The 13692-nt window shown below is 42.3% G+C and overlaps 1 protein-coding gene and 1 long non-coding RNA gene across 5 annotated transcripts in view; one reads left to right on the forward strand and one right to left on the reverse strand.

The window, feature by feature from the left end:
- Positions 1 to 11953, reverse strand: part of LOC148423248 (transcription activator GLI2.L-like) — a 144722-nt gene extending 132769 nt beyond the window's left edge. For all 4 annotated transcript variants that reach the window (XM_088414567.1, XM_088414566.1, XM_088414564.1 and 1 more), the window contains exon 1: positions 11590 to 11953. The gene's annotated coding sequence lies outside the window, so the exon portion shown is untranslated. The remainder of the gene's footprint in view (positions 1 to 11589) is intronic.
- The window catches only part of LOC148423249 (uncharacterized), a 110498-nt gene that overhangs the window by 72328 nt on the left and 24478 nt on the right, over positions 1 to 13692 (forward strand). The gene's annotated exons all lie outside the window — the stretch shown is intronic.

Raw genomic sequence — 13692 nt, forward strand, 5'->3', positions numbered from 1 at the left:
GGTCCAAAATATCTTTGAAAAATTTAGAGAATCTAGCGAAATCAAACAACCTCTGGCAACATGGCATCAAATTCTGGCATCAATGTATAAACGATGTTGCCAAGTGAGTTCAGAAAGTCTAGATATTCGTAGTTTATATAATTCATGGGTCCATCTACAAATGCAAGTTAAAACTACAAAAAAAGATGAAAAGCACCTGGAAATGTCACCAGCTTCTCTTGGCCTGAGCTCATCTGAGATGGCCTGATCACAGACTTTACTATTACTATTACTCACTATCACTTGACGGGAAACGGGGCCCAGGGCATATCCGTAGGGGGTCTAGTTTCAAAAACTTAAAATTTGAATATTTTCAAAACTAAAGCAGATAGCGACCTAAAACAAAAACAGGCACCTTAGGCAAATAGGAGTCTCCATGAGCAGCGGCATGAACATTTTCAAAGTAATTCCCAAATAAAATCCAGATGAAATAGTTTTTTAATCTAAGGATAAAAAATGTAAAATGTTTATAAATTCCTCATAAATTCCTTTCATGCTAGATTCACAAAAATCACCAAATGCAGAGATAATCACATATATTTTCAGTAGCAATAGCAATATTTAACATTTTATATTTTTTTGCCTGAAATAGCAACTTGATTTTTTATTTTTATTTTGTGCAATTTCAACCTAAATTTTAAACAACAAATAAAACATTCAATAATCACACCAGAAATTTTATATTAGGAAAGCATGCAGAAACATCTTAATTTTACTCAGCAAAAGCAGAATTTGCATTTTTATATCTACAAGCACAACTTATTTAGGTTGGATTCCGATGTCACTATTGCCACAGCACGTCTTGCTGGCTATCTGGTCCTTGTCCTTCAACAATCACTTCAGCCTGTTGACCCATGACTTGTGGACTCAGCTTCCTGGTCAAGTTCCTGTCCCTTGCACTCAGCCTCCTGTCCTCCGTGACCCTGCTCTTCTTCTTGCCGGTCCGCTGCTCCAAGGCCTTGCTCTTCCTTGCTTCTGAAGTCACATCCTTGGAGAAGTTAGCACCAAAACAGTTGAGGAGGGACCTGCCGATGTGCGGCAAGATAGTGTTGGCCAACCTGTGCCCCTCCTGTCAACTGTATCCCTGCAAGGTTGGGTTTGAGGCTGCCAGGAACTTCAGCAAATGCCTGAATCCGTCCCTGTGCACATGGCAAGGGAGAGGAACCGCAGCCTGTGCTTCTTCTTGTCTCCCTGCCCATCAGAGAGTCCCACAACAATATCTCGAAGGACACCACATGGGCCATGGGGAGAGATGGCCGGTTCAGGACCGCCTGGCCGGACTCCAACTCTCCCCTGTCAAGCAATTCGACCAGGGCGTCGTACATCACAGAGGGCAGGTTGCTCCTCACGAGCTCCATCTCCATCTTCTCTTGCTGGCTAAGATCCTGCTTGCAGCACTCAGCCACAAAGGAGTTGGCCTGGACTTTCCCGGCCAGGTAACCAGCGTAGTTGACGATCGCAGTGAGGAGCAACTCCCTGGCAAGCTCGGCCAAGATCACCTTGTCATCCTCCTTCTCCTCTGCCTTGGCCGACAGGGAGCTTGAAAATAATCCTAATGATTTGAATCTTCAACCTTCAAAATATCTAGTGCATATCTAGATTTTTAAAAATGTATATTTTAGAGCTGTAATTTCAATGCCGTGATATTTTTGCTTAAAGTTATCATAATGTCAGATTCTGATATTGTCCCATGCCTTCACAAATACATTCAAAATAAATCAGTAATGTTACAATTGTGACTGATAACATGCAAAAATGCAATTTAGCTACTCTCTTCAAAACTTTTTGTTTTCACCTCTCGTTTGACATAAATGTACTAAGAAATGTTCATATTTTTCATTTGGGCAACAGTTTTTCTCATAATATTTTGGCATGGCAGTTTCCTTTGAAATGACAATGTATCTTTTTCTACCTTTTTTATTTCATCTTATTTGATAATATAAAAGCTATAGCTAAGCAAAGACTAGTGCTTGTACACATTATTTTGGCGATGGCATGTTCCTTACAAATCATCACAGTAAGTGTAAAAAGAAAACAAAAAAACCCTTCCCATTTTTCAAAGTCAAAGTCAATTTTATTGTCAATTTCTGTGAAGATTGATGATGGACTCTTGCTAATATTACTACATATTAATATTAATAACACACAATATTAACATTAATAGTGAACGCTCTCAGCAATGCTCTTCTTTTCGGGTCAACCGTAAAGTGCACAGAAAGTTTGCTCCACTCCCCTCTCCTCTACTCGCGTGACAAAAAAAGTGGATAAAAAGTACAACCGTGACAAAGTCCCGCGAATGAGCGTAGCAACACACATTTTCATGTTCGGTGTGCACGCAGCATATACGTAATCGCTAGTGCAATAGAAGTATAATTATAAATAAATATGGCAGCAGTAAGTCTGTGCAAATTTTGCAAGTGCATGAGCAAAGTATGATGTTCGTCTGCCAGCTAGGTGTTTCTTCTGGCTGGGGCTGCGTGTGGGAGGGGGGAGGGGAGAGAGAGAGAGTTCAGCAGTTTCACGGGTGGGAAGGGGAGAGAGTTCAGCAGTCTCACGGCCTGGCGGATGGGAAGGGGAGAGAGTTCAGCAGTCTCACGGCCTGGCGGATAACGCTGTTCCTGAGTATGGTGGTGCGAGAGCGGAGGCTCCTGTACCTCTTTCTGGAGGGCAGGAGGCTGAACAGACTGTAAGCAGGGTGACTTGTATCGATGACAGTTGTGATGGCTTTGCGGCTGAGGTGGGTGGTGTAAAGGTCTTGCAGAGAGGGGAGTGGAGCACCAATAATCCTCTCAGCTGTCCTCAGTGTGTTGTAGACCCTTCCTGTTGTAGTCAGTGCAGCTCCCGCCCCACACGGTGATGCAGCTGGTAGGATGCTTTCGATGATTCTTCTATAGAATGTGGTCATGATGGGTGGCGCCGCACTTGCCCGCTTCAGTTTGCGCAGGAAGTAGAGACACCGCTGTGCTTTCTTGGCCAGAGATGCAGTGTTGGTGGTCCAGGAGAGGTCATTGCTGATGTGCACTCCTAGGAGCTTGGTGACACTCATCCTCTCTACTGCAGCACCGTCAATGGTCAGTGGGGGGTGTTGGGTGTGGCATCTCTGGAAGCTGACAACCATCTCTTTGGTCTTGCAGATGTTTAGCAGGAGGGTTGTTGTCTTTACACCATCTGGTCAGAATCTCCACTTCTTTTCTGTAGTGGGTCTCGTCGCCGTTTGAGATGAGGCCCACCAGTGTTGTGTCACCAGAAAACGTCACGAGGTGGTTGGAGCTGTGGGTTGCTGTGCAGTCATGTGTCAATAGGGTGAAGAGGAGGGGGCTGAAAACACAGCCTTGTGGGGCCCCCGTACTCAGGGTGATCCTGCCTGAGATGTTGTTGCCAACAGTCACCGCTTGAGGCCTCTGGCTGAGGAAATCCAGCAGCCTGAGCTGCTGAGGCCCAGTTTGTCCAGTTTGCAGGTGAGTTGTTGTGGTATTATGGTGTTAAACGCTGAGCTGAAGTCTATGAACAGCATTCTCACATATGAGTCTTTCTTGTCCAGGTGGGTGAGTCCTGGGTGGAGAGCAGAGCAGATTGCATCATCTGTGGATCGCTTTGCCCTGTAAGCAAACTGGTACGGGTCCAGGCTGGGGGGCAGGATGGATTTTATGTGTGACAGGAATAGTCATTCAAAGCACTTCATGATGATGGGTGTCAGTGCCACTGGACGATAATCGTTGAAGCAGGATGGGGAGGATTTCTTTGGCACAGGTATGATGGTGGCAGCTTTGAAGCCAGATGGCACAATGGCTTGTCGCAGGGAGGTATTAAAGATGTCTGTAAAAACATCTTTCAGCTCCTCTGCACAGTCTTTCAGCACCCTGCCAGGGATGATGTCTGGACCTGCTGCTTTCCGGGTGTTGATGGCGGAGCGTGTCCTCCTCAGGCTGGTAAAAGACAGGCACAGAGGCTGGCCGTGCAAAGGTGGTGGTGTTTTCTGTGGGCAGGTGGTGTTCTGTTTCTCAAAGCGTGCAAAGAAACTGTTTAGGTTGTTAGCAGAGTGATGTCGCTCTCACGGCTTTGTGTTGCAGGTTTGTAATCTGTGATAGCCTGAATGCCCTGCCATAGGCTGTGTGCATTCTTCCTGTCCTTGAAGTGGGAGGTTATCTTATTTGTGTATTCGTGTTTCGCTTTCCTAATGTCACGGGACAGGTTGGCTCTCGCTGTTCAAGGGGTGATTTATCCCCAGCTTTGAAGGCCTTGTCTGAGGCACTCAACAGCCTTTGGACGTCTCCTGTTAGCCATGGCTTCTGGTTGGCTCGTATGGTGATCCTCTTGATGTAGGTCACGTCGTCTGTGCATTTGGTGATGTAGGTTACTGTGTCTGTGTACTCTTCAATATCTGTGATGCCGTTGTAGGTGGCTGCTTCCTTAAAATATCCCAGTCAGTTGACTCAAAGCAGTCCTGTAAGGCTGAGGTCACCTCCTGTGGTCACACCTTTACTTCTTTCAGAGCAGGTTTGATGACCTTCACTCTTAGTCTGTATGCATGCATTAGCATAATGGTGAGGTGGTCAGAGGCACCAATGAGGGGAAGGGGGATGGCTTTGTACGCTCCTTTGTGCTGAGTGTATACACAGTCCAAAGTGTTATGTCCTTTTGTTGCAAAATGGATTTTTTGAATAAACATGGGAAGAACAGTTTTCAGATCAGCATGGTTGAAATCTCCGGCGAGGATGATGAAGCCGTCTGGTTGTGCTGTTTGTTGTTTACTGATTGCCCAGTACCGTTCGTTCAGCGCTGCACTTCTGTTGCTGTTGTTAGTTGGGGGGATATAGGTAGCAACCAGCAGGATTGAATTTATATCCCTTGGCGAGTAGAAGGGGTGACACGATCATGAATTCCGCCAGAGGTGAGCAGTGTTTGTATACTACAGTGGCATCCCGGCACCACGCTTTGCGGAGCGGATGTGATCTCAGAAGTCGGATATCATCCATTTTATTGTCCAGTGATTGAATGTTCGCCAAAAGGATAGATGGTTGACTTGACCATCTGCCTCCATTTGGCCCTGCGCTGATCGACCATCGGGGGTTAGGAGATCGGCTGTCTGCTGTCCACTTGGTTGGAATGTGGGATGGTTCGTACCCAATGGCTTTGCCTGCTGTCAAGTCATCATTGCACTACATAGCACAATATGTTTTCTGTAATCTAATTGTTTATCTGTACTTGTATGAAATGTGTATCTATTTGTCTGTATTTGGTACATGCAGCATCCACTTCAACCTGTGGGCCTGGAAGGGGGCTCCTCCCACCTGTGGTCCCTTCTGGAGGTTTCTGATTTTCCCCTAATTGGGGTTTTTGAGTTTTTCCTTACCCTTCTGGGAGCTTTGCCAGGGGATGCTGTTGTGTACCTTACACCGAAAAGAGGTCTCTGTATGACTTCTTTTTTCGAAAGAAGTCTCCACATGACCTCTTTTCATCTGTGAAGCCCTTTGAGATTTCGGTGATTTAGGGCTATACAAGTAAAATTTGATGGATGGATTGATTGATTGATTGATTGATTGATTGATTGATTGATTGATTGATTGATTGATTGATTGATTGATTGATTGATTGAGATGGTATGGCCGGGCGAGTTGGGTTAGCTTCAAGCCTAACTCGGATACCTCCGCGCTTGCCCCGCTTCCTCGTCCTGGCGCACCGCTTCCGACGCCTCCTTTCCGGGGGAGGGGTAGCAGGCGAGTCCGGTGAATAAGCAGGCCGGCGTAGCATCCCCAGTTCCCTTCAAGAGTTCTCCAGTTCTGTGTTTGGAGCTTGGCAAATCTTGCTTTTCCGGATGTGTAAGAAGACCCGTCGACTGTACACATATTGTGGCATAAACTGACCGGAAAAACTTTCAAACAAACACTTGTTTGCTGAACAAAACAACCGCTGCGTCTTCACACACCGCCATCTTAAAAAAAAGAAAAAAAAAAATTCTGTCTTGCAAACAGACTGAAGTTGTATGATGATTCTTTACACACACACGCACACACACACACACACACACACACACACATATATATATATATATATATATATATATATATATATATATATATATATATATATAAAGTGGGCCCCCGTGTTACGAACTTAATCCGTTCAGCGGCTACGCTCGGAACTTGAACTGCTCCTATGACGGGCAATCCAAACCTATGTTAATTAGTGAATGCATGCAACGCGTGCAAAAACCTTAGGTAAAAACATCACAACTTTATACACATATTAAAAATGAGTAACATCATCTACTGAACAGTTAAATTAAATAACATATACAAAGGAAAAATGACATTTACCTTTGGGGCGACGTGACTTGAGCTGGGTGGAGGCGGTGGGGAGCAGAGACCAACCCGCAGAATTTATTTATTTATTTTCTTAAACGGGAACTTTTCTCAAACTAGAACATATCACCGGCGATTTCCTTCTCTTTAATCCATAATAGAAGAAGCCTCTCAATTTTGTTGTCGATCGAGGTCCGTCCCCCGGCAAGGAAAGTTACGGCCATACTCACGAGCAAGGTTAACCATGCGTGCGCCTCCTTCCTATTTTTTTTTTTTTATTATCTACTGCTTCGTTTCTATTGTCATCATCCTCTTACTTCTTCCTTTACCGCCACTAGCAATTTTAGAAGCCGTGTCTAACAGATAAAGTTTGCAAAGTCTTAGCAACATTCCTTCCTTCCGTTTTTGACTGATTTTCTCTCCTTCCTTCCGTCCCGACCAGCTGTGCCATCAAGCTAGATGAAGGCGTTCGACCAATAGCATATCGGCATCTCCGTGACTGACACCGTGACTGAAACAGTGACTGTGACATTGTAAGAGCAATAGCATATCAGCGTTACCGTGTCATGCGTGAGCAGATGATTTCGTTGATGTAGCTAATCGAGGTCAATTGTACGTACACATTGACTGGCAACGCGTGGTGAAATCATAGTTAAACCAATCACGAATTTACACACATATTTAAAATTAGTACTATAATCTACTGTACAGTTAATTTAATTAACATGGATATACAAAGGATAAATGACATTATGCTCTGGGGCGACGTGACTTGAGCTGTTTGGAGACGGAGGTGAGCAGAGACCAACCCGCAGAATTTATTTATTTATTTTCTTAAACAAGAACTTTTCTCAAATTAAAACATATCACCAGCGATTTCCTTGTCTTTAATCCATAATAGAAGAAGCCTCTCCATTTTGTTGTCGAGCGAGGTCCGTCCTCCGGCAAGGAAAGTCTTGCCCTTAGAAGATTGCCAAGCGGTTCCATCCATACTCACAAGCAAGGTTAACTATGCATGCACCTCCTTCGTATTTTTTTTATCTCTTTGTTTTATTTTTTTTATTTTTTTGTATCTCCTGCTTGGTTTCTATTGTCATCATCCTCTTACTTCTTCCTTTACCGCCACTTGCAATTTTAGAAGCCATGTCTAACAGATAAAGTTTGCAAAGTCTTCACAACATTCCTTCCTTCCGTTTTTCACTCATTTTTTCTCCTTCCTTCCATCCCGACTAGCTGTGCCATCAAGCTAGATAAAGGCGTTCGGCCAATAGCATATAGGCATTTCTGTGATTGACGTGACGCCGGCCAATAGCATCTCTGTGACTGACACCGTGACTGAGACAGTGACTGTGACATTGTAAGAGCAATAGCGTTCAACGTTGCCGTGATGAGCGTCAACTTCTGATTTTGTTGACGTACTTAAGCGAAAATAAATGTACGAATACAATGGCTGGCATGTCGTATTGTTCGTAAGATGAAAAGTTTGTGCGTAAGTGGGGGACAAAAAACTCCGCGGTCCACGTTCGTAAGTCGAAATGTTCGTCAAAGAGGGTGTTCGTAAACCGGGGGCCAACAGTATAGATCTTTATTTTACATATAAAATTATTCTCCATATTTGGTTCTTTTTGTATCATATTATATCCATTTGGTTAAGCACCTAGCAGTGCTGTGGTTTTATGTTAAGAGTTTTTGCCAATTAGAATTCAGCTAACGTGTCGCCAGGCAATATGAAATCTGCCTTAGCCAGAAGCCACGGAAGAAGCATCAACACGGCGTGGGCTTCTGCGCAAGCGCAGATGGATATGTGATCAGCCCGCATGTAGTGGAAAAAAAGAAACGAGAGTAAATAAATTAAAGCCTATTTGAACACAGTCCAGGTTTAGTGGCTGTTTTGAAAAAGGACAGGAAAATGAGCATCTGACATTTTTCCTTGTCCATTGTCTGGAGAGTTTGTCTTAAACTAAGATAATGAAATGTGTATTCCCAACCCTCTTTCACAAACACCTGACCTCCCAAGACATGAGCAGCGCTTCCCCAAAAGACCTCAGAGCTGCAGTCATCATTGTTCTTTTGTAAGCCAATAGACAACAATAATGTTGTTTATAAAGTACTTCAACATGCAAGTACAGATTACGTATGTGAAAAGGTAGGTCAGTGTCTGCCGTTCAGATCTTTTTAGATTATTGTAGTGAGACACTTGTATGTAGTTTTAAAATGAAATGCACAAATTAAATGGTTTGTTGGGTGCACATAAAACCCTCCCTTCAGATACAATGTACCATATTTCAAGGACTTTTTTTTTTTACCCCATTATGGTTGTTCTCTTGGCAGTGCTACAATGCTGTGCAATGTCATTTTTTTCTTCTGTGACTGGAGTGCTCTATCATTGCTGCTTTGGGGTTAGAGGTAAAAGTAAGAGTGTTAAACGTGCTCAACTTCACTCCCTGTACCACAGTCCCCTGATCCAGGATATGATCCGTGTCATTTCACTTAACACTTGAGGAATAATGTGTAGCATTTCTTGAGGAGAGTGAAACAACAGCTGTTAAACCACGGCTGTCCACATGCCAAAAGCAATGTGGGCATGAATCAGTGACGTGCTCTACAAATGATTGTACACAACGCAACAATATCCTCATCACTTTTCCCTCTATCTTATATCCAGACTCAAGAATGTGATGGTGTTCCGATCACTCTAACAACCATCTCAGGCTTGTTTATTCACTCTTATAAGTGGATACATGTGGCACTCTGGCTTGTGTGTCATGTTTCCTACTGTTTTCTATAAAATGTGTACAGGATTTTTCAGCCTATAAAATACACTGAATTATAAGGCACACTATAAAAACATAGGCCTGTTTTTGGAAATGAACAGATACAGGGCACACTGGGTAATAAGACATAATGACTCCACACTAAGATGAAGAAACTAGTATATCAAACAAGTCAAACTTTAAACAACTTCAAGTCAACAACCATACTTAAGCCACACCTGATTATTACAAAGTACACTTTCAATTTTTGGGGGGGCAAAAAAAGATTCTTATTGTTCCCCATAATCTGAGAAGAAGAAATTTTGTGCCTCTGATTTTTGTTATGTGATTGATGATGGAAATGTTTTCATGAATGTTTAAATAATCTTCCTAAATGTTGAGTACTATTGCTTGAATTAATACTAGATCTTCACTTTGTGATACGACAAATTAAGTTGTGCCACTTTGAATATGGAATTAACTCTGCATTTACTTTCTTACTTTTTGAAACAAAAAAAAAGTTGCAAACCAGAAACATTCCAACACCAAGGTTTTCTACACTACAACTTTACAAACTATTGAGCTCACACTTACTCCACCGAACGGATGTTGGAGGAAAAGGAGCAAATGCCCTTTATCTCTATGCACGGAATAACACTGCAAATAGTTTCCCACCAAACCACAGAGGCCTCAACCACCCCACACAAATTTGATTTTGTTTCAAGGCCCGCTAAACGACTTCATGACTCCGGCGTCGTGACTTCACTCAATGAAGTGAGTAGTGGGTAGGAATGGGTTCGGTTTGCACACCTTCTACTTCCTTCTCCTTTTGAGGTCACTCAGCAGGAGGGGGTGGTTGTCATGGAAGAGGGTCCTCCTCCCCCAACATAGTCACGTTTTAGTGTTGGCTAGCTCCTCTAACCCTCCTCTCTGTCCCTGCACGCTAGACTTCATCGGTATTTGCTTTCAAAAAAGCTGTTCTGCCTCCTCTCACTTGGCTACTTCCTGGCCTATACCCCTCAGACACACACATACACTCGCATACAACTCAAGTACACCAAATTACTTTTGTCTGAAAAATTAGACAAAAAGGAAGCTGATCAATAAAGCAGAGTATGTGTTGCACAGTAATGTGCAAAAGTAGTAGCTACAGGACTTCACAGACCATACAACCATGCACACAAACAAATGTGCGAAAGTAGTAGCTACAGGACTTTACAAACCATACAACCATGCACACAAACACACACAAAGATGCAAAGATGAAAGTGACATGACTACTATAGGTCTGTGAACACTGCAGAGCAGAGTCCCTGAACCAAGACTGAATGAGCTGAATAGGCTCAGCCATTCTTTACTCCTTTCACTCCCTGCAGGCTTTAACTGTTGGAACTCTTCATTTCTCACAATAGGCAAATGCACTAAAACTCTTTATTTTCTTTCACTCATGCAAATCACTGTGACTACAGATGGCACCAGGTGACATAGAAATGGATTGCATGTTGTGTTGGCTGCCTTTTACATTGCATTTCAATTGACATTTTTTAAATGTTTTATTTCTTATGTTAAATGATGATATTATGCCCAAGCAGCTCTTTCTTTAGGTTATAATGTCCCATGTTTTAAAGATAAGTTTGAAGCCGAGTTGGCAATACAATAAAAAGCCAAAACCTTAATTTCCACAATAAATGAGAAATGTTTTGGTAACAATAGGAGAACGTGTTTTTGGAACTTTATTGATCTAGTTTTCAATCTGGTGCTTTAAGATAGATTTTGTATGTCAAATGACCTGACATATACATCTAGATATAAAGTGGAACACATAAGTCCAAAAATGAGTTTGAAATCATTAGCAGAAAGCCAGCAGAAAATAAAGCTGTTGAAGGGGCTCAAAAAGACGTCAAGCGTTTGACTGTTCAGGCTTAAGACTAAACAGTAAACTTCAAATCATTCGACTTTAAGTACACATATTTAACAACTCTGTGATGCAGAATGTGCTACTGGATTCCCAATTACAAATGTTAATTTATTTTCAGCTTAGCCACATTAAAATGAATTAGGAACTGCTGTTATTATTCTTATTATCTTTCATGCAGATAACATAACTTGGACAGAAAAGAAAAAATCAGGACACGTATATGTTTACCCCGCAATTTTTTTGACACACTATAACTTATATACAAATGCGAGCATGCAGTTCCTTTACACGGTTTGTTGGAAATAGTTTCCATGAATAGAAAAACTATGTTTTAAGTTAGTTACGAGGCATTGGCGACTAGCTTTGTGATACCATCTCTTCCATATGGCAAGAGATTTTTTTTTTTTTTTTTTGGGGGGGGGGGGGGTAAACTAAATTCAAAGTGCAATAAAGTCGTATAGCTGCCTTCCTCACTTGGCGTTGACACGCAATGCAACAACAGCTACAATAAAAGAACGAGCTATTTGAAACACAAAGCAAAGTGCTGCTGTCAGCATCAAAAGATAGTTTTTCTTACCTCCACAATCGTATCTTCTCACTTGAAGCTGTCGCTCTCACGCTTCGTTGTGTCCGATGTTAACTTTTGACTGACTGAGTTCCACAAACGAATGGCCTTCGACTGTGACGCTTACGTGTATGAACAAAGTTTTAAAACAACCCCGAACGCGCAGCCCTTGGAGCGGAACAGAAAGGGTCGCGTCCTATTTTTTCTTCCAAGCCAACCTCTCGCAACAATGAAAGGTTCGCTCTCCGTTAAGATAGTTTTGTGCTCCTTCCAGCCATTACTCGCAAGAGTTTTGGTCAAAGTTCTTAGTTGCAAAATTGCTATCTGTGGACATGCAGTGGTGCTGAGATCATCAGGGCTGCTGATCTGTTTTCAATCCGACCGACCCCCTTCCTTTCCCTTACACCTCCTTCTCCTCTTCCCTCCCTCCTTATCCTCCCTGATGAGTTGGTACATTTGTTGCACCAGATGGGCTGGGATATCTCAATCCAGCAGTTAGACTTTTCAGGGAGCGAGTCAGATAGTTACATTCATATACTTTATGCAGTAATAGGTTCATTTAGTTACTCGAGACACGGGAAGATAGATTGTGAATACTCGTAAAGGAATTCCCACCCCACTCTGTTCAAAATGGGTGGTTGTTGTACAGTAGGCCTACAAGAATCAAAAGAGAAGCCAAGTCAAAAATGTGTTTTAACAAAATGGTCTATGCACCCTTGCTAGTCGTAATACAGCATTCTGATTTATGTTGTGTTTGTGGGGTATGAATTAAGTTGCAACTTCCCATCTTTTTAACCAACTCTTCGTGTGGCCATTCTGCCACTTGTTGTCAACTGAAAATGACATCTTCATTGCTCAGGGCTCAGGTTACAACCACATAGGAGTTTGACCAGTTTAGTCGTGTCACATTCATAAATTGAGGCTCGGATAGATTCAAAGTTGCAGTTTCTACATGTGCTTGTCTTGGTTTTCTCCCTATTCTCAGGCATTTTCCCAGATCGAAAATCAGTAATCTGCTTTCTTATGTTAATTTTCGAGTCAGAATGAACTTAAAAGAAAAAAAAATATGATGGTCAAGTTATCTATTGCTTACCTGAAGTCAGTGCATTCAAGCTAATTAACCAGTGGTCACCTTAATAAGGACAAGCACGAGAGGAAACGGGTGGGTCGTGTTGCATTTTGCCCATCTCACATGCATCAATGAGAAAATGGTGTATGTTAGAGTCTTAACTGCATGCAAAAGCATAAACCTACATTTCTAGCTTGCATAAAATGGTTATAGTTGATTACCAAATGTCTTCATGTATCATGTATCAGTGTTTCTCAACCTGTGTTCTGTGAGATTTAGTCAGATGTGTCAAGTTACACGATTGTACTTTTTTTGTTATTTTTAAGATTTTGGAAACAATGTACCGTTGTCGGCACACTGGCGATACAACATGATTTTACAAGTCATGCTTATTTAAAACGTACAAATCTGCCAAAAACAGAAAGTTCTTTTTCCTCCAACCTCTTTTTTCCTGCAACCGGCAACTGCAGTGTGCACCGGGAGCCTCCTCTCTTTGCTTATCACAGGGGTGTCAAACTCATTTTTATGGCGGGCCACATTGTAGCTATAATTTCTGTTATGACTTTGAAATCAAATAAATTTTAGGTGTGATCATCAGACCTTTAACTACTTTTGAAATTAGAGATTGATAAAAACTTTTCAAAAGAAAAAAAATGTTGTTTTATTTTTTTCAGAAAAAATGTAAAAGGTGAAGACAACTTGCAAATTTGGTATTTTAACCAGAAACTTGAAGTTGAATCTGCATTTTGCGGACCACTTAAAGTGATGTGGCGGGCCGGCTCTGGCCCCCGAGCATTGAGTTTGACACCCATGGCTTATCATATGTGAGTCCTCAAGTGCAGCAGCCAATCACATTACAACTGCTGTTGTCGATGGCTCGGGATGGCTCGGCTCAAGTGCAGCAGCCAATCACATTACAACTGCTGTTGTCGATATGTTTGCTACTGCGGCTAACTGTTGTGGGTAACGTGGCTAACATGTCATCATAAACTACTTTCACAGAGAGATTTATGTGACGTCGTTTGAGGTAAGATGTTAGCAGTCTA

This window comes from Hippichthys cyanospilos, chromosome 5 (assembly GCF_059441005.1).
Source record: "Hippichthys cyanospilos isolate Australia breed blue-spotted pipefish chromosome 5, RoL_Hcya_1.0, whole genome shotgun sequence".
Taxonomy (NCBI): domain Eukaryota; kingdom Metazoa; phylum Chordata; class Actinopteri; order Syngnathiformes; family Syngnathidae; genus Hippichthys; species Hippichthys cyanospilos.